Source organism: Periplaneta americana, chromosome 16 (assembly GCF_040183065.1).
Source record: "Periplaneta americana isolate PAMFEO1 chromosome 16, P.americana_PAMFEO1_priV1, whole genome shotgun sequence".
Taxonomy (NCBI): Eukaryota; Metazoa; Arthropoda; class Insecta; order Blattodea; family Blattidae; genus Periplaneta; species Periplaneta americana.
This window is the reverse complement of record NC_091132.1, coordinates 88,120,700-88,145,670: the sequence shown is the minus strand read 5'-3', so window position 1 is coordinate 88,145,670 and position 24,971 is coordinate 88,120,700. Positions and strand designations below refer to the sequence as shown.

The 24,971-nt window shown below is 36.0% G+C and overlaps 1 protein-coding gene across 2 annotated transcripts in view; it reads left to right on the top strand.

Annotated features, from left to right (window-relative positions):
- The window catches only part of stumps (DBB domain-containing protein stumps), a 624,873-nt gene that overhangs the window by 549,801 nt on the left and 50,101 nt on the right, over positions 1 to 24,971 (top strand). The gene's annotated exons all lie outside the window — the stretch shown is intronic.

Here is a 24,971-nt window from a genome sequence, read left to right as displayed (position 1 = left end):
TTCTATCAGCAAGGTGTTTCAGTAGCCTATATATATAAAACATTACGTTAGGCCTACTATTTCAGCATAGTGCCATAGTGTACTTTAATTTGACCGCAATATACAACTTTCCCGTGTTTTGTATTAATACGCTCTACTTTTTATTGCTATGAAAATAGTTGTATGTATATATATATATATATATATATATATATATATGTATATATATATATATATATATTGTTGTAATATAAATGTATAACTAAGTTTTCGTTTAGTACTCGTTAAACAGCAATTTTGCAAATTAAAAAAAAAAAAAAACAAGAAATCATTTATAAAGAGAGACTAGTTTTCTAATTGCCCACTGATGTTCTTTGGTGCACAATCAATTGCGAGATCCTTGCCCACGTGCATTTGTTGATACGAGGTACCATTCTAAGTGGGTGCCAAGTATAATAGCATATTATGTTCCGTTCAATTTCGTTATATACGGCATTATAATATAAGATATTTCAATGCTCCCCATGGTAAAGATTATGGGAAAAACAAACTTACAGCTACGTAATTATGTAAAATTGTTATTGTGTTGCTTATTTTATGAATTTTTTTTTTATTTGAGACTTTTTAATTTCATAAATGACAATGGTTAACGATTTGTTGCCAATAGTTTCATAAAAACATTAGGAAAAAGTGATCGAGATTTATATGCTAGTTATTGGCAATAATAATAATAATAATAATAATAATAATAATAATAATAATAATAATAATAATAATAATAATAATAATAATAATCCGTGGCACTACAGCCCACGAAGGGCCAAGACCGACCAGCCGGCTGCTGACCTCACGGCCACATACCGAAGCAGAGGTGGACGATCATCCAACCAGAATGGAGGTACCGTGTGGTTAGCACGATGAGCCTCCCCAGCCGTTATAGCTGGTTTGCGTAACCGGATTTCGCTACCTATCGTAGCTCCCCAAGTGCATCACGATGCTGGGTGGGCACCGGTCCCATACACTGGCCGAAATTTCATGAGAAAATTTCTTTCCCCATGAGGACTCGAATCAGAGCGCATTCCGTAACGCGAGTCCCAGGCAGGATGCCTTAGGCCACGACGCCACGGCGCGGGACTATTGGCAATAGAAAATGTATCTTAACATGAAAAATGATGCAGTTCGTATAATTGCAATGTCTGTGTCGACATATTGTTGTGAACAGTACTTTTTAAAATTAATAGCCTAAGTGTAGCCTAAATCGGCTGCACGCTCGAAGTTAAATGATTGTCATCTTATCTTTGCTCTGCGTCTATGTACTAACACAATCCAGCCGAATATTGATACATTAGTGTAGAACAAGATGTGTCTAGGATAAGTTAATCACTAAATACTGTAGATTAATGTCCAATAGTTTGTCTGTAGACTTATCAATTTTATCCTAATTTATGTTTAGAGTGGTGATTATTTTTACAACATGAATTTATATACTACCCGCCACTGAAGCAGATTTTTGATTGCGAGCGATGCATGAACGTCAGTCGTGTCTAAAAGTTTTGGAGTCAGGTTGACGTCATACTTCCCCCTCCAACTGAATTTGGTATACCTGGATTAGACCAAGCAGTTAGCAGGTAAAAGGGAATTCAACAATAGATATTACGGAACTGTCAGAAGTTGGTTCATTTAGTTTACGGTTCAGCGAACTTCAGTTCAGTACAGTCAGTTCATTTCGAGGTAATGCAGTAGGTTTACACCTTTAGAACCGCGAGTCTTCATTTATGATACATTCATGTCTCTACATATTACACATCGTTTTCATGATTTTCATGGGCTGTTTACCTGACTTGTTGTTTCCGAGAGGCTTTCCTCAACTGTAATATGAATGTCAAGTAATCCCATCTCTCATTCTTCAACTCATTTTGTCAAACACCCCACTATCACCAATTTCATCGATGCTAAATAACTGCGTAGTTTATAATTAGCCTACAACATCATTAAATAACCGGTTAATAGTAGACATATTGTACTAATATTTTCCGCACTTACCGTATTTTGGTGAATTTTGGTCTATATTTGCATGAATGTTTCAGTATTTGATTTTGTGCATATAGACCGTGTTTTAAAATGATGATAGTAACATTTTCAAATGATTAGTATCAAGTAAATATTAATGATAAATTCATATGGCACACATCATTTCACAGTCAAACTTTCAAATTTTCAAGTTCTAAATTTCGGAAAACGCATAACAAAATCGTTTTGCGTTCTACAGTTTGTGAAAACAAATTTAGTAACAATGGTACAAAGTTTGTTTGAAGACATTTCCGAATTGGCCATTTATTACATCGTTAAATTGGACGTGCTACCGCCAATGATATAGCCTACCGTCTTTGGCCTTCAGGTCACCAGACTTGACACCATACGATCTTTGTTGTTTCGTAGACATTTCCGAATTTATCGTCTACCACATCATTGGATTGAACATGCTACCGCCGCTGATCTGACCTATCGGCCTTGACCTCCCAGGTCACCAGACTTGACACCATGTGACCTCTTTCTCTGGGGATATGTCAAGTATTCAGTTTATGTGCCACCACTATCCCAAGACTTCGAAGAAGTAAAACATCGAGTCATTGCTCCCTTTGCATTCGTAAACAGAGATATGTTGAGAGTGTGACAAGAATTTGACAATTTGACCATCGTGTTGATGTATGCCATGTAACAAGGGGTTCTCACATTGACATGCCAAAAAAATAGAGATTTTCTTAAACAAAATGCACCAAGTTATTGTATCACAAATTCTTAATAGTAATCATGTCTAAGTGTTGCTATAATTTTGAAATACCGTGTATTTTGGTTCTGTTTAATAAAATACAATTCTAACGAATAAAGAAATCTACGATCAAATAAGAAATGAAAAACAATAAAGTTAAAAACAGAAATGTTGGTATTCTTTATAGCACAAAAAAGAAGAAATTCGTGGTGATGATGGTTTTGATTATGAAGGAGAAGAAAAGGAAATCAGTCGCCTGTAACAATTGATTTGGTAGAGAGCAGTAGTTACTGTTCCGAATATCATCGGTAGGAGGAAATGTATGAATACAAGAACACGTATAAAACCTTTTTCTTTTGCTGGAAGATTTATTTTTGTGTACAACACAGACAGAATTGGATACCAACAATATCGCAGCATTTAGATGCACTCAACGTTTTGTTTTGATTTCAATCCAACTGAACCTCAGCAACTCATCACTCTTGAGCGATCCAGCGACTCGCTATTGTATTGGCTCGCATCCAGTTGCACTGTAGCTCGTCAACAATAACGCTCGATTAAAGATATAACGTTTGCATATGACAAGGACGTTACAACAGTCTTCCCGTTACAGTTTCCTCCAGTGTCTTTTCAGACAATTGTGACTCTACTCGCTGGACATGTGTCAACGTGGAATGACCAGGAAACCGGTCTCCAGCTAAGGCAACACTGAACATTTTATTAGCAAAGAATAGGAAAGGGATGCTTCCAATACACAACGTGTCTTTCACGAAACGTTAAAGATACGTTCTTTAGCCGTTGCTTATACGGTTTGAATTCATTTAGCGTGATAATAAGGAAAATCATCTGCAAGTTAAAATTGCAATCCAGCAACTAATAAGAATTCATTGAAGGAATTTGTGGTGGACAAAGTGGGCGTGAGAGGATTCTCTCGGGTTCTCCCGCTTCGTCTCACCATTATCACCATTATTCCACCAATAATCCACCATCACTCTGCGAGGTCCCGAGCCAGGTCTCTAAAACAACATAAAAATGGCTGAAAGTTGCACACATTCGTATTTAAAAACATACTCATTTTATTATCATGTTGAGAAATCGATCTTATTTACCTTTGTTTACTTCTTTGTTTATACAGAATGAACCGTAAGTAATGTTATGAATTGCAGAGGGTTATTCTTTGAGATATTTCAAACAAAAAAGTTTAATACAATTTTGCTCATTTTTGCTTCCTTTCCGAGATAAAAATTGTTTTATATGAAACATTTCATACCGTGTTTTGAGAAAGCCACTGATTTAATTCCCAGTATCCTCAGTCAGTTCAAGAGAAAAGTGTATTATGATAATACATTATTGAAAGAATTTTAGTTTTGTCCTCTAAATATGCAGAAATTTAATCCGAACAAATGTAGGCTATCATTTCAAAGTTCCTTTTCAGAACAAAACATTACATCTGTTCAGATCGAAGTTCTGCATATTTAGAGGCCAAAACTAAAATTCTTTCAATCATGTATTATCATAATACACTGCTCTCTTAAATTGACTTTGCATATTGAGATTTAAATTAATGGCTTTCCCAAAACACGCTATGAAATATTTAATATAAAACAACTTTTTTCTTGGAAAGTAGGCCTAAGCAAAAACCAGTAAAATTGTATTAATCCTTTTTGTTTGAAATATCTAAAAAAATTAACCCCCATAAATTATTTACATTACTTACATTTCACCCTGTATATAGCGTACTGTGCATGCATGCATACATACATACATACGTACATATGTGCATACGTACACACATACATACATACATACATACATACATACATACATACATACATACATACATACATACATACATACATACATACATACATACATACATACATACACTATTTTTCGTATGTGTTGTTACACAACGATTATTTCATGAACTACCGGTACTTTGTGAACATACACTTGTGTCTTTCCAGTACTTTATATCTTATTATTATATTCAAATACAGTATATACTTTTGTTGAAACGAGATGTTCTCCTCTAGGCATACAGTTTTCATCCTCTTGATTAAAAATCAGGATCATGAGGATTAAACATACTCCCTCGTACTTTTTGCGCGTTTTGCAACAATTCAGTTCTTTCGTCATACTGACAACAGTCTACCGTCTCGTGTAACTTCTATAATCTATACTAATAGAAGAATTGAAAGGATTTTGTGGTACAGAAATTCAGCTTCTGTTGCCAAGGAAATGCTTACATCATATCCGATAAAATCACAAACGAGTTAAGTCTTATGTACAAGAGGAGCCTGCATGTATTTATATAGGGCCTACATAAGCTACTTGGAAAAGTTTATTATAATCCTTAGAGGGGTTGTAATATAAGATTATTTAAAAAACAAGTAATGTTACTCAGTTGTGCTTTAATATGGACACGAAATAGACGTATGCACAATGCATAACTGTAGAAAGCGCAAGAGAAAAAAATGAAAATGAAGTTATGCAGACAATGTGAGTGGCAAGAAGTAATAACGAACGAAGACAATTATGCAGAAAACGGTAAAAAAAATACACTCTAGATGTAAAACAAAAATGAATACCGAAAAAGGAATAAAGAACTAGCAAATAATATTTATTTATCATCCTTCCATTATCCTAATTCTTGTATACAAGTTACACGCAATCACTTTTATTTTAATCATATTTCCAAACACGCATAAATTAACATACTATACATCCGAATCAGAATAAAAAATCTCCTGAACTCCACAAAATTACATTTCAATATTAAAAAAGTAAGGTATCTTACTTATTTTAAAATTTCCGGTTTAAGAGGGCGCTTGTCATTAATTTTAGACAAATCCACATGAAATTGTAATTAGGGTATTGCAATCATTTCTGCTTACTTTTATATTTACAAAAATAATATTTATTTTAAAATGTTGCAGATATTAAAATATAGGCCTATTAGTGGTTTATATTGGGAATCTAAGTATAGGTCTATTTCTTTTTTCAAATAACTAGGAGCAAGTTGCAAAACTAATTGCTTCCATGAAAAGAGAGCTTAAAGCTAATCACTGCTAATTTAAAAGAAAAGAGAGTGAACAAAAATTATTTCTTCGACCTGGCTGTCTTTTAAATTACATGAACACCTGCGGTAGAGTACAAGTTCTCTAAGGTTCTTGGGATCAAATTCGACCGAGGACTATGGATTTTGAAGGACGATAAACACCTTGGCATTACTTACTATAGTAGGTAGGTAAAGTTTGGGAAGTCCGCGTCATTTGTCATTTTGTAGGGACTGGTAATATGATCTTTGTCTTGTGTGTCTTCAAGCTGTTGCCTTTCCCCATATCGAATGAATGCTTGTGAAAGTCTATTGTTAATTGAAAGTTTTTACTAAATTAGTCGCGGAACAACTCAAAGGATATAATACTGATTGTAAAGCCTATGAAGACGATGATGTTGGTAATAAAATTGTTCTATGCAAGAGACTTCATTATGTATTGAAGTCAACGTGCTATTTTACTGCATTTAATTGTGATCATATTGTGCTCGGAGATAAAAAGTGTTGGCATCGTACTTCGATTTATATCGTAGCTTCAGATCTATGAAATAAACTGGATCCAGTCCGGGAGTCTGGAACATAGTTCGACATGCCGCTGCCGATCTGTCTGGAGGCTGTGAAAGTCTTTGATGCAGAGCGATACAGTCTGGTTCTGCAGGGAGTGGGACCTTGTCTTGACTTTCACCTTGACAGATAAGCGAAAGTAGAAGTTGTATTACACCGTGTAATCCTTCCAGACTCCTGCAGGCACTTCACAACAAACGCTACATAATAAGTGTTATGGCAACATAGGTTAAATATTCATTATAAGAGCCACTTTCATTATATCGATGGCCCAGAACCAGACTGTTCCAAGTCCATTTTACTATTTTTTTTTTCAGGAGAGCTATTTTAAGCTCCTGAGATTCAAAGCTTCATGAAATAATTTGGAATAGCTTCATAGCAACTTTATGGAGAGGAATATTTATGATTTTGTTCGATTCATATATGCAGACAAGAACTGGAACACAATGAAACACAAATTTCTTTCTTATAAAAAGTTGGACTTAGAACAGTCTGGTTCTCAGCCATCAATATACTATCGATAGAGCTACATTTACTATTGTAAGCAGGTTTCATTGAACGATATCCACAATAATTAACATAATTAAAACGGAAAAATCTCTTTCTTCTACAGTCACAAAAATCCTATCTACGCTACCCAATATCCCAACTATCCAGAATACACAATGAGTGTCACACTCAATAGTGTACACGCTTCCAAATCTATACTCAAGTCCCTTCCTATACCAATGTTGCTAATTAATAAGTTTTCCCGCTACATGTACGTGTTAGTTTAACACTTTGACGAGTAAAATGTATCAAAGTGTATTGGTATAGGGAATTAGATTTTTTTGAACCCTGATAGCGTCACAATAATCTCTTTTTACGTTGGTAATACATCACTTTAGCTACTTCTGCACTGTGATATAGAGGGTTTTCAAGAAACACTTTGGCAACAGTTCCTGACCCTCAGCTAAGCTTCATGATGCAGCAAGTGGTATGAAGTGTTGTTGGTAAATCAACCTATAATGAATAATTTCAAGGGGAAAATTGTTCCAGGGCCGGGTATCGAACCCGGGACCTTTGGCTGAGCGCACCAACGCTCTACCAACTGAGCTACCCAAGAACTGTACCAGACCCCAGCTCAATTATTCCCCTTATATCCGCATTCCACATACCTCAAGTGGGTTGACAGAACGTCGGAGTCCAGCGTTGAGTGCACACTTACTGTGTGACTTAAATTTGTGGTTTTCTGTTAACGCACAGTAAACGGGCTCAGCCAAAGGCCCGGATTCGATACTAGGCCCTGGAACAATTTTTCCCTTTAAATTATTCAGCCAGAGTTGTACAACTTAATGCTGTTATTTAGTCAACTGTCTGAAGACAGGCATGAACCTCACAAGTGATACCAACAAGCCACCGCTTATGAGGCAACTAGACCAGGAGATAATGGGTTAAGGCGGCCAGTTCCTTTTCCCCTCCATTGGATACATCGCTGATTAGCTACATATTACACTAATCAGACTTTAGATGCATGTAAACAATTGTCTGCCTGATAATAGATGTGCATTGTACATATCAGCCAGAACCTCAATCAGAGGCAACCTATAATGACTAAATGAAACACTTTGTGGAAATGCGGTGTATATTCTTTAAATTGTCGGTTTTTATTATTATTATTATTATTATTATTATTATTATTATTATTATTATTATTATTATTATGGTGATTATTATTATTATTATTATTCAAAATTAAATCAATTAAAACGGTTTAGAATAAGTCGCCGTTTTGTCCAGTATTTTTGCATGTGGTATTCAAATAATCTCATGTTATTAGTAGATTAAAATTTAGACATTTCATGTGAATATACAGTATACGCTTTTTTGTTTAGATGAAATGATTCTAAATATCAGCAAAAGTTCAGTAGACATTATTGTACATATACAGAAAATGAGAAGAAAACACTGAGGGGAAAATATCGCAATAATAATAATAATAATAATAATAATAATAATAGTAATAGTAATAATAATATAATAATAATTACAATGTAGTTACAATTATTGTAACAGTAAAATGTACATATGTTTAGTTACATGTAATTCTAAGAGTAAAACGATTACACTTTAGTGTTAAATAAGACAATTTGTATCAAAGAAATGATAAGCATAATGAAGGACAATTGATATATTAAAAATAACAATAATATTCTACAAATGTTATATTTGAAGAAAGATAATATTCTAGAGACAAAAAGCAGTACAGTAGAATCTCGTTAATGCGAACTAATTGGGACCAAGACCTATTCGGATTACAAGATTTTCGGATTAACCGAAATATTTCCTGTAATGCAATGCATGCTATTCACGAGCACTGAGAGACGGTGGTGGGAGTATCCTGTTGCTATTTTTAGAACCATTACCTGCCTGCCTGCTTGATTTTATGAACATGACAGATGTGTAAATTATGTACAGGAAACACTAATTGTTGTAAGTACCCTTGAATGTGCTATTTTCATAATTTTTAAAAGTGAATACATCTTTTATTTTCACTGTTCTGTACTACTGCAATACGTTCAGTTTTTTCTTAAAATAATTTTGTTCGGATTAACCAGATTTTCGGATTAGAGTAGTTCGGATTAACGAGACTCTACTGCATTTTTGACAGATCGGCTTTTGAAAGTAGTCATAGTCTGACAGTCCCTTTCAACATTATTATACACTATTTACAAAATAAGTGGACTATAGTATTATAAAATAAAATACCATTCATTACAATACACAACACTACAGTGTAGTAATAATGTTAAATACAGTGTAAGCCTACATTCTTTATGATAGTGTAAATAATAAAAATAGCGTATTCTAGTGTACATAGTATAAGTAATATAAATTGTACATATTAGTGTAATTGTTAAAGTTGTCTTTGTTTTGTTTTGCGCAATTTTACCAACAAGAATTGCGTGAGACAGAAGTAGGCCTATTTATCTTGCTAGATCACATTCGTTGCCCGCTAAATAAAAACTTCAGTAATGTTGTAGCACAGTGTAGCATATTATACAGTCACGAAGCTTGAGTTTATGAGGGTACTATGAACAATACACTGTGCAGGTACTATTTCGCAGTGTCTGTAATGAGCGTTAGTAGCGATCCTAGTGGTTAGCAACTATTTATGGATGCATAATTACTACGTATTGAGCTTCGTGATTGTATATACTAGACTGTGGTTGTAGCCTCCTGGGACAAAGTACGGTTCCTAGACATGACCTCTCAGCGACTATAGGAATGTGTGTTGTTAAAGAACATATTTAAAAGGAGTAGGGAGGGTAGAATTTCATGGAGTTGATCTCACGGGAAGCTTACGCGTTCCAATAGATTCATGTTTAATTTTGTATAGAAGGTAAGCGAATTATAGTGGATCATGGGGAAACAGTGTAACAGCATCAGGAGAATCCCAACACATGACTACAGAATTTGAACACGAGTGTCCAGCAAGGAAATAGATGCTTTGACGCTTTGGCTGTCTATGTACTACACTTTGTGCGACCCTTCCGATGGGGATAGGATGAACACTGCCCCAAAGCCGAGCATCCGGTTCCGTGGTCGAGGGAAGCTTGTTATTCTTTAATCTGAAGATAAAGAACAACGCGGAAGTTCTCTTACAACCAGCAGCCATCTACATAGCTGTTCCCGCTTTCAAACCTCTTCCTCAATCTGTGAATCTCTAAATAAAAATATCCTTCCTTGAAAATGGAGCTGTAAAACATCGATACATAAAGTAGATAGACAGACAGAGAGAGACAGAAAGGGAGGGACAGACAGAGAGAGGCAGACAGACAGACAGACAGACAGAGACAGACAGACAGGGTTGAAATGATTAGATGGATAAGATTAGTTTATATGGATGAAATTAGATAGATCTGCAGCTAGTCAAGTCTCCTGGGTGGACGAATGGTCAGACCTACCTCTCGCGCAGGTGGTCTGGGCTCGAGTTTCAGTCAGACTTGAGATTTTGACGCTTGTAGCGGACTGAGTTGCAGTTGCGGGTTTTCGCTTAGTTCTCCCATTTCCTCATGCTGGCATGACTGATCAGAAAAGTTTATTTTAATGTTTATGTCCTTTATTTGTAAAGATTTTAAGATAACACTGCAAACGTTTAGGCCAACATTTCAGTTTAATCTAATAATAATAATAATAATAATAATAATAATAATAATAATAATAATAATAATAATAGTAATATGCAAATGTTTACTTGAACAAAAATGTTAAAACGTAGTTAAATTACATATTTTTATAACTTACTATTTAGCCGTCAGCTGTTTTCATACCTTGCTCAAAAAATATTAGAATATCATATTTTGAAACATCAAAAAATGTAGTCGCATAAGAATTTATTTCTTTTTGATAAAACCTTTGGCTGTTGGTGGTTGTGAAAACTGAATGTCGTGTCTACGATATAGTCTGAAGTCTCTCCCACCACACACAGAGCTGTGCTTACGTTATGGCGCAGTTTCTAGGAATCTCTTTTGTGTAAACTGTGAAAGTTAGCGCGATATTTAAATTTAATTTAAAGAAAGTATTTCCCAAAGTAAACTTTTGGTATTTATGTAAATAATTTGGTCCTACAGAACTCTCCGTCAGGACAAATAATAACCATAACAGAGAATTCTGTAGGACCAACAAATTAATAACCTTTACATAGATTACTCGCCTAACAGAGCAAACAAACTGTGGTGTCCCGGCCGCACAAGTCACTCATATGAGTGCACTGCTTGTACGACGTAATGTACAGTATGTCGAACACGAAGTAAGGCCACAAAAGGGGGAAAAACCAATGGTGCTGTGGATTGAGCCTCGGTGTAGCTCAGTGGTAGAGCACCCAGTACGTAGACTTGGGGATCATGGGTTCGATGCCGGCGCCGGAGAGAATTTTTCTCCGTCATTAACAAATAATTTTGATATTTGGTTTAATTGTTTTCTTCCGAATTTAGCGAAAGAGTTGCATTAATGTAGTTCGAGTGGATATGATGACGGCCAGCTCGAGTGAAACGAAAATAGTTTTCATACAGTTCAGAATCTCAAATGTTTACTGCTAACTAATCTTATCTCAAAATTAATGCACATTTTCAGGACCATTCTCTTATTCGAACAAGTGATAAATGCGTTACCAGTGATTAGATTCAAATAATCTTCCTGATTGCTATCAGCAGAAATACTGTGGATTGGCCTGGGTAAATATTTGTATTCTTCTATCTCACTGAAATAAAAATTATAATAATCTCTTCTCAATTGAGTTTTTGCTTGTGGGCAGTTCACTACCTTATCTGTAAAGTATGTAGATCATTGTTACATCACAGATTTATTTTTTATTAATGATACATTGACCGCATGTATTTAGGGGCATGGTTCTTTTACGTGCTTGAACTCTAAAATGCAGGCCTTATTTTTTCTTATGAAGAAAACCATGCTGAGAATTTTTACTGCCCAATAAAATACTGTTGCTATAAGTTGGGTTTAAATCCGCGTAATTAGAATATAATGGCAGATGTGGAGACCACTTCTCCATCAAGGAATGAATAATGTATAATAATTACAGCTTAGTGTGTCGAATATGAGAGATAACACAAAATGAACAATGTTTTCCAAAAAGGGAGGTATTAGTTAAGTAGACTAATTGTATTAAGCAAATAATATAGAACAAGTTTACAATTTTAAGATGAAAATATAGTTTATAATGCTGAAAAGTATTATGCCTACAAAATAGGAGGGAAATGTTATGGTAAATACGTTCGTAAACAAGAAGTGCGTGGAAGACAAAAAAATATTTCGTGTTTTGTAGATCTCGACACTGCGAGAGGTGCTGTGGTCAGAGCCTCGCCTCTGTCGCCTTTTACTTCCATGAAAATCTCTACATTCAATTTTATGAATTTAAAATGAACACTATAGCTGTTCCAGAAATTACGAAAGGATCAAAAGGATTGTATATTCCTGACTTGAACCAGAGCCCTTCCAGTCCGTAATTTGTCTCTGTGACGACAGAGTCAACTCTGCTATTGAAGAAAAACTGTAAAACTACTTCTGTGTTACTTTAAAAGCAGCTTTATAAGAAGTATTTACAGTAAAAATATCTCCACGTAAATTTTTAAAGAGTCGGCAAACTAAGTTTTATTATTGGCTTTCCTTATAAAACCTTTTCGCTGCTGAATTGGCAATAAAATACCATCGTACTCTATCTTCTTCTTCTAATCTTCTAATTACGTTTTAACATCGTCTCTTTTTCTAAGGGATCTAAATATCGAAATATTGATATTCCCAGTGGCCTGCATCCGTGCGATAGTTATTCCAAAACTTTCTTAGTTTAGTTTCCTTCTGGGCTCGTACTGCATGTTCTATCAACTTAAAGCTTTAATTAATATTAGAGGAGAAAAATTCGCTCCGGCGCCTGGAATCGAACCCGGGTCCTTGGTTCTACGTACTAAGCGCTTCCACCATTGAGATACGCCGAAGTTTAATCCACAGCACCGGATTGAACCCCTCTCCTCCAGTGTTTTTCCATTTGTGGCCTGACTCCAAGTTGGGCATGTATGTTGGCATTTTATATTAAGTCAACTGCCATCTCCTCTAATATTAATTGTTACCATAACAGATATATTCTGTAGGACCAAAAAAAAATCTTTACGTATATTGAAACTTTAAGCTTTGATTTTTGCAACTACTGTATATACTGTAGAGTTCCCCGTAAACTTCTTTGTTCGCTAACCTTTATTCTAAACCGATTTGGTCGAATACTGTACCAAACACTTCCCTCAATAAAGTTTAAAAGATTTTCAACTTCTGTTCATCTTGTTTCGCAATTTTCTAGATAAATCAGTATTGGAGCAATCTGCGATTTGTGTGTAAGCAATTTTGTCCTTGAAATGAATTATTTTACTTTTCAGAATATGTAATAAAACATAGAAATATAGATTTACATTATGAAATCTAACGCCAGTTTCTTCTTTTACATTGCTCATCAAATTTATTTGTGTCCCTAAGTATTTAGAAACATCTTTTCTTTCAATTGTATTTGTGTGCAACATTCTTTCCATATCTTTCTCAGAATCTATTAAAAATGAAATATTATCCGAAAGTCTAATACTGTGTATTGCTGTGCTATTAATTTGTATTCGCTTTGTTTTTTTTTTTTTTCTTAAAAATTTGTTATAGCATCTTTCGTGCATATATTAAATAAATAATATGACAATACGCATCCTCGTCTTCTATTATTTCCCCTTTAGAGGAGGGCACGGACTGGGATTGTTCTCGAACGCAGGCAGCTCAGATGGGCCCATTGTACTACCCGGAATGGAATGGTGTGCATGCCCTAAGGCCCCCCGCGCATATCCCGCTACGCGCCCCTCCGAACTCCCTACAGCCCACATGATCCCTTTACCATTCCGCGTAACCTTACCGTGGTCCCTCAACCTCTGTCCCACGATTTGCCAGGAGCATGGTGGAGCACCCACGGTGCGTAGCGCTACCACCAACAACGATGACCACATACTCACGGGGTCCAAGTCCGGCGACAGCCCTCAGCCGACTCTACATCGAGCAAGCCCGAAACGAAGATGATGATGAAAAAGTGGAAGTGGAATTATGATGGTGAAATGAGTTCGAGGTTCAACGCCGAAAGGTACCCAGCAATTCTTTGATTGGTTGAGGGAAAACCTCGGAAAAAACCTCAATCAGGTAACTTGCTTCAAACCAGGATTTGAACCCGAATCCGCTCGTTTAACGGTCAGACATGCTAACGTCACTCCACAGCGGTGGACCATCCTTGTCTCACACCTATTCTTAAAATTGGTCTCCTTTTACTTTCATTTGTATTAGTTACTGAATTTTATTGCCTATTTTATAGGCCTAGGCCTACATATTTTTAGATTCATTTCCTATGTTTCTAATAAGTTCCACTGCTTCATATATCTGAAAAATTGCATTCAATCTACCCTATCAAAGATGATGATGATGATGATGATGATGATGATGATGATGATGATGATGATGATAATATAGTGTTGCATTAGAGGATAACAGAGAGAGTTCGGAATTAAACGGATTTACATCAGATGTTTGTCTATGCGGATGACGTGAATATGTTAGAAGAAAATCCATAAACTGCTAGGGAAAACATGGGAATTTTACTTGAAGCAAGTAAAGAGAGAAGTTTAGAAGTAAATCCTGAAAAGACAAAATATATGAATATGTCTCGTGGCCAGAATATTGTACGAAATGAAAATATAAAAATTGGAAATTTGGCCTATCCTTTGAAGAAGTGGAAAAATCCAAATATTTTGGAGTAACAGTAAAAAAAATATATATATATATAAATGACACGAGAGGAAATTAAACGCAGAATAAATATAGGAAATGCCTGTTATTATTCGGTTGAGAAGCTTTTGTCATCCAGTCTTCTCTCAAAAAAGCTGAACGTTAGAATTTATATAACAGTTACATTGCTGGTTCTTCTGTATGGTTGTGAAACAGACTCTTACTTTGAGAAAGGAACAGAGGTTAAGCGTGTTTGAGAATAAGGTACTTAGGAAAATATTTGGAGCTAAGAGGGATGAAGTTACAAAAGAATTGAGAATGTTACACAACGCAGAACTGCACGCATTGTATTCTTCACAGGAAACGAACATTAAATCCAGACTTTTGAGATGGACAGGGCATCGTATGGACGAATTCAGAAATGCGTAAGTTACAGAGTGTTAGTTGGAAGGCCGGAGGGAAAAATATCTTTGGGGAGGCCTAGACGTAGATGGTAGGTAAATATTAAAGTGGATTTGAGGGAGGTGGGATATTATTGTAGGACAGAGACCGGTGGCGGGCTTATGTGAGGGCGGCAATGAACCTCCGGGTTTCTTAAAAGCCATAAATACGTAAGTATAGTATTGTATTAGTCTATAGTTATTGTTTAGGATCACTAATAATGTAGTTGGTGGTTTAAGAAGTATTGCATATAAATGAATGTTCCAATCAAACGTTGTGATTCTGTGATGAAACGTTTCAGTAAACCGGAGATGGTGCAACTTCGTAATTAAACGGGATCCTTGTGAACAGAGAACAAGAGACGATAGTGAGTCAGTGATGTGGGAGTGTGGGACATCCCATCGCAACTGTAGACTGTGGCTTTATGATTGGTAAAGCAATGCATGCTTCCGGACATTAAGAAGTCCAAAAAAGTATCCCCTCCTCAAACAATCGTAAAATGTATTTAAAAGTCAGTTGCAACGCGTGTCTTGCAGCATCCCCTTGTTACCGAATGTCACTTGTCTGTCAGTCGGTCAAGAGCCAGAGAACTCAGAGGAGGCGTTACGATGTTGTTTTAGTGCTAGACGCTTTTTATATAGTTCATGAGTAGGGCTAGGATGGTTATGTAATAACAACTTTTTACAATTCGATTAAAACATACGAAGTATGTGGGGGGTGGGGACAAGGGAATGTACATTTTTAGCGATTTTATGGTATATAGCACATTCTGTAGGTGCAACTGAGACTATAGAGCCGTTCAGTGGTGGCTCGCGATCATTTTTGTTGGTGGGGCCAGATATTTCACAAATTTTGCGGTATACGTTAAATAATGCACCAAGATTTTTTATTTCATTTTAGTTGATTGTTTCTGCTTAAAAATTAGTTCAGCACAATACAACTAAAATTACCACTCATTATTGCAGCATCATCATGTGCTTGAGCTATGAGTTTATTTTCTAAATTGAAAGATTGTAGACTTTGCTTTAGAACCTCGCTCAGGCCGTTAGCCGTGTGGTTGTTTACCTCTTTGAAAGAAAGAAACCTTTCCACAGGTTTACAACCTTTTATATATCTCAAAATAATAACAAATTGGCTTTTGCAGGTTATGTCTGTTGTTTCGTCAGCCTGCACAACAACAAAATCTGTAGAATTAATGTTCTGTTTCATATCATCGATGTATACATCATACATTCTGTCTAATAATTCATTTTGTGTAATGTGTAAAGTGTAGACCTATTTAAAAACAGAAGCACTGTTTAAGTGTTCATTCAATACATTCTCAAGACTGGCAAGTAAAGATAACAAGTCTAACAAATTTCCCCGATTTGCAGATCTCTGATTTTCGTTGTGAACCCTCAGTTATAGTTCGTGAGTTCCGCAAAATACTAAAGAATCCATTACTCTTGCTAATTTATGTCTGTTTTTTGTGACCTGTTCGTTGTGTTTCTGAATTGAAAATTTGACCGCGGAATCAATTTGTGCTGCGATATTTACTGTCCGAAATAGTTTAAACTTACAAGCGTTTTCTAAATGTAGTACACTTTCTTCTTGTTTTTTTGATGCGCTCCCTTAAATATTTTAGATCTTTACAAACTGTCGAGTCCACAGTCCCTCGCCACCAAACAATAAACAATAGAAACAAAATCAACTTTGTTTTTCGTCACTTACAATTAGCCAGGTCTTCCTTGTAAACCACGAGTTGCAGAACATTCTCCTTTTCATACCATCCGCCTGTGTAAAACTGAAGTCATTTGTTAGTAAAAATAAAATGATATCCCTGTAGTTAAATAGTATTAGAATATTTAAATTTCCCTAACCGGTTCCAGAAACAAGGAATGATATCTGTATAATATAGTTGCCCTAGTGATTCTTGTGTTACTTTAGTCACCGCCTGTTCATGCAGATCTAATTCCTCTTAACTCAATCTCAGTCTGTGCTATTTGCCCATATTATGCAACTCGAAACCTTCCCACACTCTATCCACTATGCACTATTTCCTTGGCAGTCACGTTTCATCTACTGTACAACAGTAAAAAGCCGACGGCATGTACAGATGAGGATGCGTGATCTGGCATGTGAGCTGTGCGAGAGGAAAGAGAATAAGCTATCAAAAAGAGAGTTTGTTTCATGATAGTTGATATTATAAGAATCTACCTACACGGAAGTTTCATGATGGTTGATATAAGAATGAAGAATCTACGTACAGTACCTATAGAGATGGCCGATATTTCACAAACCGATATTTTGTTACAGGTATTTTTTGTCACAGATAAACCTGTGACAAAATATCGCTATCGAAATCTGCTCCGTATTCAGTACTCTGTGACTGATATTTTCTCCTCTACGTCGTAGGTTTGCGCGTGCGCATGATACAATAACAGCAATCGGGCGGTAGTTTCTCCATCTTATTATAAATGATGTAGTTATTACACGATTTAAATAATAACACCATTGGTTACCAGTACTTAATCTTGTGTAAAATCCTGTCTGAACAACTGTTTTGTTTTGTAATTATTTTCCAATGTTTTTCCGAATACTTATGTTTCATTAATTTTTATTCTATGACTCAATATTATAATGTTAATGCACGACTTAAAATAATTTATCCATTATATTATATAGCCTACAATAAAAAGGATCAATTTTTAAAATGACTAGGATAATCATATAACCTCAATTTCTCCATACCCAACTACATTTAAAAATGATCAACTAGTTCAATATCTATAATATAACCGCTTGGTACATGAGGTTAACTTTAGACATGCTACTGTTCAGTTAGGTAAGTATTTATTTGTTAATGGTACATGTACATAATTTATTCGTTGGATTTTCCCATATAAATCACTGATGAGTGGTGTGTATAGAGAAATCGTATTCATATTTCACTGCTCTTCAATATTTCCTGCTAATTTTTATCGGTGTGACAAAATATCGGTGTAATTCATGCATATTGTGCTTACGTATCGATATAAAATATCGGTGTGACAAAATCACCGATAAAAGCCACAGATATTTAATTGTCACAGTCACAGTTGTCACAGATACTTGAAAATATCGTTTAAGTTCATCTCTACGTACCTACACGGAAGATCATCTCAGACTAAAACCTATCTTCCCCCTCCATACCCATTGGTGATATAGCCACAGCACATGATAAGTTAACACGCCTTGTAAACCTGTTCACCGGCGAAAGCTCTAACAAGCAAACATGATGGGGCAGACAAAAAAAAAGTTATTTTTTTTTTCTTTCACTATGTTAATAATGTAAAAAGAAGTGCTTATACAATTTTTGGTCACTCGACCGCAATTAGGAGGGCCGTAAAAAATAAGTTCGCCAGGGGCCGTTAACAGAAAGAAAACACAATTTCGTTCAAAAACTTTATTGGGACAGACACAGCAATTGTAGCGCTATTTTTCAACATATTCCCCACCGGAATTGAGACATTTGTCGTATCATGGGATCGACAGAGAGGTGTAGACGGCTGTCAAACGCTGGTTCCGATCCCAGATGGCTAACTTCTACGACACAAGGATACAAGAATTGATCCCATGGTATGACAAATATCTCAGTTCCAGTGAGGGATATGTTGATAAATAGTGCAACAATATTTCTTATCTGTTTAAATAAATCTTTTCATGCAATTGTGCTTTTTTTCTGTAAACGGTCCCAAGAAAATCACTTTCTGGACGATCTTGTAATTGCGGTCGAGTGGCCAAAATTTGTATAAGCACTTCTTTTGATATTATTAACATGGTGGAAGAAAAAATTTTAACTTTTTTATCTGCCCCCATCAGAATGTTTACTTGTAAGCTTACCACAGTGTATAGAATTTAATTTGTATGTTTCCATTTTAACGTCTCATTTTACCATGGCTCGATCGTTATAGCAGTGTAGAAAAGTTGAGAGTCTATTATTTTTTATATAATTTTGTATGTATGTCTATCTTGATTTAGTCGTAATCGTGATGAGATTTGTGGTGGTCAAAGCGGACTTTGCAGAGTGTTTTTTCTCACGGTACTCCTGTTTCCCTCTGTCATTCCACCAACACTCTCTACCGCCTCCTCATTTCATATTCATATGTAAACTTAAGAGAATATTGTCTCGCTGTAAGCGCATTATTGGAATAATTAAGAAGTATACACATAAATTGACACTTCATGTGCCGTAATATATAAAGATTCTAAAATACTAATGTATACAATCTTTTTATGATATTAAAGAGTGTAAAATACGTAGTGTAAAACTAGTATTTCATGGTTTGAGTTACGATTAACGTCATATTCAATCACGATCGTTGCCAGTTCGACAGCTGATATTGATAACGTACTCTGAATCGGTGCTGGATTAGATCCATACAGACAGAGATTTCCATTATGGTGCTACATCACAAAAGCTCGTGACTGGTAGCTAGATTTTCTGACGTGATCGTTCAGTCTGTTCTTTGTTATCATGCCGTGTGTGCTGTGTATAACCAATCAATATGGCTTATTTATTGTGTTCTGTCACAAGGAAAGTTGCAGATAGTGGCTATTCAGCAGTTTCTACATACAGTATTATGAAACACAGTTTGCTGTTTTATGGCAGTATGTGATAATGATAAACATACAATATGAAATGGGAAACTAGGCCTATGTTAGTTTGTTTAAAGCCAGTCAATTATTTTATTATAGGCCTATGGTGCGATATCGTAGTTACAAATGCTCACGCCCCTACAGAAGAGAAAGACGATCTTATAAAGGATAAGCTTCTATGAGGAATTGGAACAGACTTTTGATCAGTTACCTAGATATCACATGAAAATTTTATTGGGAGATTTCAATGCTAAAGCAGGACGGGAGGATATTTTTAAACCAACAATTGGAAAAGAGAGCCTACACGTAACTAGTAATGGGTTAGGTTAGTCAACTTTGCCACATCAAAAAATTTAATTGTCAAAAGTACAACATTCCCCCGTAAGGATATACATAAATATACTTGGACTTTTCCAGATGGATTGACACATAACCAGATAGATCACATCTTGATAGATAAAAGAAAACATACTAGTATAGTAGACATTCGAACCTTCAGGGGGGCAGACTGTAATTCTGACCATTATGTGGTAATTGGAGAACTAAGAGAAAGATTATCAGTAGCCAAGCGAGTAGAGCAACAAGTTAATATTAGAAGATTCAATATTCCGAAATTAAAAGACGAGGAAACTAAGCAACAGTATCAGGTCGAAATTTCAAATAGATTTGCCGTATTAGCAAGTTCCGACGAAGTTGAAGAGTTAGATGTTAATAGCGTGTGAGAAAATATCCGAAATAATATCAAAATTGCAGCTGAACAGAGCATAGGTTATTATGAAACTAAGAAAAAGAAACCGTGGTTTGATGAAGATTTTTGCGTGGTAGCAGAAAGGAGGAAAGAGGCAAATTTTAAATTCTTATACAGTAGGATCCAGTTGAGGCGAATTATTTCAATAAAAGACGGGAAGCAAATCGTACACTTAGGAATAAAAAGAGAGATTACTTGAAGAAAAAACTGAATGAGGTAGAAACAAATAGTAAAAATAAAAACATTAGAGATTTATATAAGGGTATAAAGGAATTTAAGAATGGATATCAGGCAAGGGTAAACGTGATCAAGGATGAGAATGGTGACTTGCTTGTAGACTGTCATTCAATCCTGAACAGATGGAAAAACTATTTTGGGGCAACTACTAAATATACATAGGCCAAATAGAAATGATCGGGACGAAATTCAAATACAAACTGCTGAGCTACTTATACCGGAACCCACATTTTCTGAAGTCGAAATTACGATAGAAAATCTGAAAAAGTACAAGTCTAGGGTGGAAGGGCATTATCTAGCGAAATTTATAAACTTGTACTTGCAATTTGGGAAAAGGAAATTGTACCAGAACAATGGAAGGAGTCCATAATCGTACCTATTTTTAAGAAGGGGGACAAGACTAACTGTAGTAACTTTCGAGGAATATCACTTTTGTTGAAATCGTACAAAATTTTGTCGAATATCCTTTTGAGAAGATTAACTCCATATGTAGATGAAATTTTTGGGAATCATCAGTGTGGTTTTAGGCGTAATAGATCGACTATTGATGAGATGTTTTGTATTCGACAGACATTGGAGAAAAAATGGGAGTATAAGGGTACAGTACATCAGTTATTCATAGATTTCAAAAAGGCGTATGACTCTGTTAAGAGAGAAGTTTTATATAATATTCTTATTGAATTTGGTATTCCCAAGAAACTAGTTCGATTAATTAAAATGTGTCTAGTGAAACTTACAGCAGAGTCCGTATAGGCCAGTTTCTATCTGATGCTTTTCCAATTCACTGCGGGCTAAAGCAGGGAGATGCTATCACCTTTAGGGGAGAGTCGGGTAGTATCGGACATCGGGTAATATCGGACAGTGAGTTTCTTTCATCTACCACACGATGATAGTACCTGATTGACATGGTTACGTTTCTGTGATGTCGCATAGAGAAACGTAACCATGTCATTCAGGTACTACCATATGGTGGTAGATGAAAGAAACGCACTGCCGATACTACCCGATGTCCGATACTACCCGACTGTCCCCTACTTTTTAACTTCGCTGTAGAATATGCCACTAGGAAAGTTCAGGATAACACAGAGGGTTTGAAATTGAACGGGTTACATCAGCTTCTTGTCTATGCGGATGACGTGAATATGTTAGGAGAAAATCCACAAACGATTAGGGAAAACGCGGAAATTCTACTTGAAGCAAGTAAAGCGATAGGGTTCGAAGAAAATCCCGAAAGGACTAAGTATATGATTATGTCTCGTGACCAGAATATTGTACGAAAAGGAACTATAAAAATTGGAGATTTATTTTTCGAAGAGGTGGAAAAATTCAAATATCTTGGAGCAACAGTAACAAATATAAATGACACTCGGGAGGAAATTAAACGCAGAATAAATATGGGAAATGCGTGTTATTATTCGGTTGAGAAGCTTTTATCATCTAGTCTGCTGTCAAAAAATCTGAAAGTTAAAATTTTAAAACAGTTATATTACCGGTTGTTCCATAGGGTTGTGAAACTTGGACTCTCACTTTGAGAGGTTAAGGGTGTTTGAGAATAAGGTGCTTAGGAAAATATTTGGGGCTAAGAGGGATGAAGTTACAGGAGAATGGAGAAAATTACACAACACAGAACTGCACACATTGTATTCTTCACCTGACATAATTAGGAACATTAAATCCAGACATTTGAGATGGGCAGGGCATGTAGCACGTATGGGCGAATCCAGAAATGCATATAGAGTGTTAGTTGGGAGGCCGGAGGGAAAAAGACCTTTAGGGAGGCCGAGACGTAGATGGGAAAATAATATTAAAATGGATTTGAGGGAGGTGGAATATGATGATAGAGACTGGATTAATCTTGCTCAGGATAGGGACCAATGGCGGGCTTATGTGAGGGCGGCAATGAACCTCCAGGTTCCTTAAAAGCCAGTAAGTAAGTATTTATGGCCTATACTTCATTAAAGCAGAGACTGGGAAGCCCAAAGATGAGTGAGTAGATGTGCATGAGGTTGCTGATATTCTTGGAGAAGAAGCTGGAGGGGACTGACTACGAACAAGGAAGAGTTAAGAAGGATTTTGAAGACCCGAGCCGGGGCCGCCGTCCGAACCCGCACAGGGTTGTCCAGTCAATGGTTATGATTATAAGTGTTGCTAAAAGACAACATAATGTTTATTTACGACATTTGTCGAAACTTAAAATGAGTTAGGCTACAGTTGGTTGGTTGGTTGGTTGTTTGAGTTTCGTTTAATTTGGTTTGATTTATTTGTTTTTGGTTTATTGATGGGCTGGATTCGGTTGAATGTCTCTAAATATAATCACTTAGGCCTACATTTTTCTCCGCTGCTAATCTGGGAACCAGAAGAATTTACTTCATAGGATAGGAATACATGGAAGACGAAGTTAATCAGTTCCTATGATAGAATATGAATAAAAACGTAGACTAACAAGGATAACTCTTTTATACGAACAAGTAACAGTCGGTAAATTCTGTCTGGAGCCCTTACTTTAATGGACAGAGTTCTTTCATATACCGTAAATCGGAACCTCCAGTTTTATTTTGCTCTTGAAGGAGTTGTGTACATGGTAACTATTCGAATTCCAAAGATGAAATCAGTCGTAAACGTTTCTTTGAGTTTAAGTTCAGATTAAAGATACACCACTTTTTGTTTAGCTGCCTATCAATTGCATAGCAATTACGACAAAATTTTATTTTGTAGACAACTAATTGGTATTTGAAACTATCAGCATGCCGCTGGAGATAGAATTAGTGAGGAGTTAGAAAAATTTAGCCTACTTTTTTATCATAATGTTGGATTGCAGTATACTAGTTCCTGTATGTGGCCTATCAACGCCTAGGAATCTTTGTATTTGATATGAATATAATTCGTACGTATTAATTTCCTATTTGCTAAGTCATGTAAGGGTGAAAGAGCGCGTTCTAACCCATTGATTGGGACCTGTCAGCTAAGGGAGAAAACCGTGACAGAAAATTATCGCCCACCCTTATTACTAAGTGGTTAGGCATGACGGTTAGTGGCCAAATCTTATAAAAATCTATTGCTTTGAAGTCTGAAGGAAAATATGCCAGACTGTCTTAATTCTTGGCGACCTGTTAATCACAAGTAGGTATCGGGTGGTCGGTGGTGTAAGGTCAGGTGAATGCGATGGTTAAGGAAAATATGTTCCACGGGAAATTACGCGTTTCCGAAAGTGTTCCTGGAGCAAAACCAGTGTGTTTATGGCCGTATCAACAACTTGTAACATAACCGTTGTACGCGGTGGCGGATTGTAAAATATTCCACAAAAACCATCCGATCCGAAGCGTCAACTTGAGCCATTTGCACATCAAAGTCCATATGAATGAAAATAATACACAACAATAAAGACTTTTTCCTCTGTTGTGATAGCAGCTCGCTAGAATATCTATATTTTGTCTATTATTTTGATTTCTTAAGCAGACGATTAATATATCGGTACTAATGTCAAGCGCGCGGTAGTGTCGCGGTTAGAGAACTGTGCTGACAGCCGATGAGGTTATGTTTTTTTTTATCGATCAAGTCCTTCCGGCTGGACAACGGGCCCTGGGGTCTACTCAGCCTCTAACAGAAATGAGTACCAGGGGCATTTCGTTGAGGGTAAAGGCTGCAAGCACGTAGAATTGACATCTCTACTACTAATAATAATGCCGATTTTCAAAGATGGAAACCTTAACCTGCAGCTACTCTATAGGTCTTCACGGCCTGTAATGGGGATAGTTATTTGTTTTTAAAATCATCTACAGTGTTCAGTATGTAGCATATTACTAAATTATTTCAATGAAAAATAGCTTCTAAATCAACTCTGAAATTTCTGAAGTATCATTGTAAAATTTCTTTACAGGAAAAAGTAAATAATCAACTTAAAATTTATTTTTAAATAATGCGAATCATTGATGAAACAGCAATGAGCTGTAATGACAGTAGAAATAAAGTCTTAACTCTTTTTACCAGGAGTTGTTTCAATGTCATCTGGTCGCTCGCTAGCCATTTTCCGGATTCTTATGACATTTGCATTACTAACGCCGACGTATTTAGCAGCTCTGGACGTAGCCTGCCTTAGGGGAGCGATTAGCCTCTTGTTTCGAGCCTCTTCGTCGCAACATTCTATTATATTCTTTGTAATCTTCCTTTCTCTACTGTGTATTACTTGGCCACGCCGTCGAGTTGATCTTAGTTGCTCCATTGCTAAATACAAACTGTGAGGAGGTAATGTTTTCGTACTGGTGATA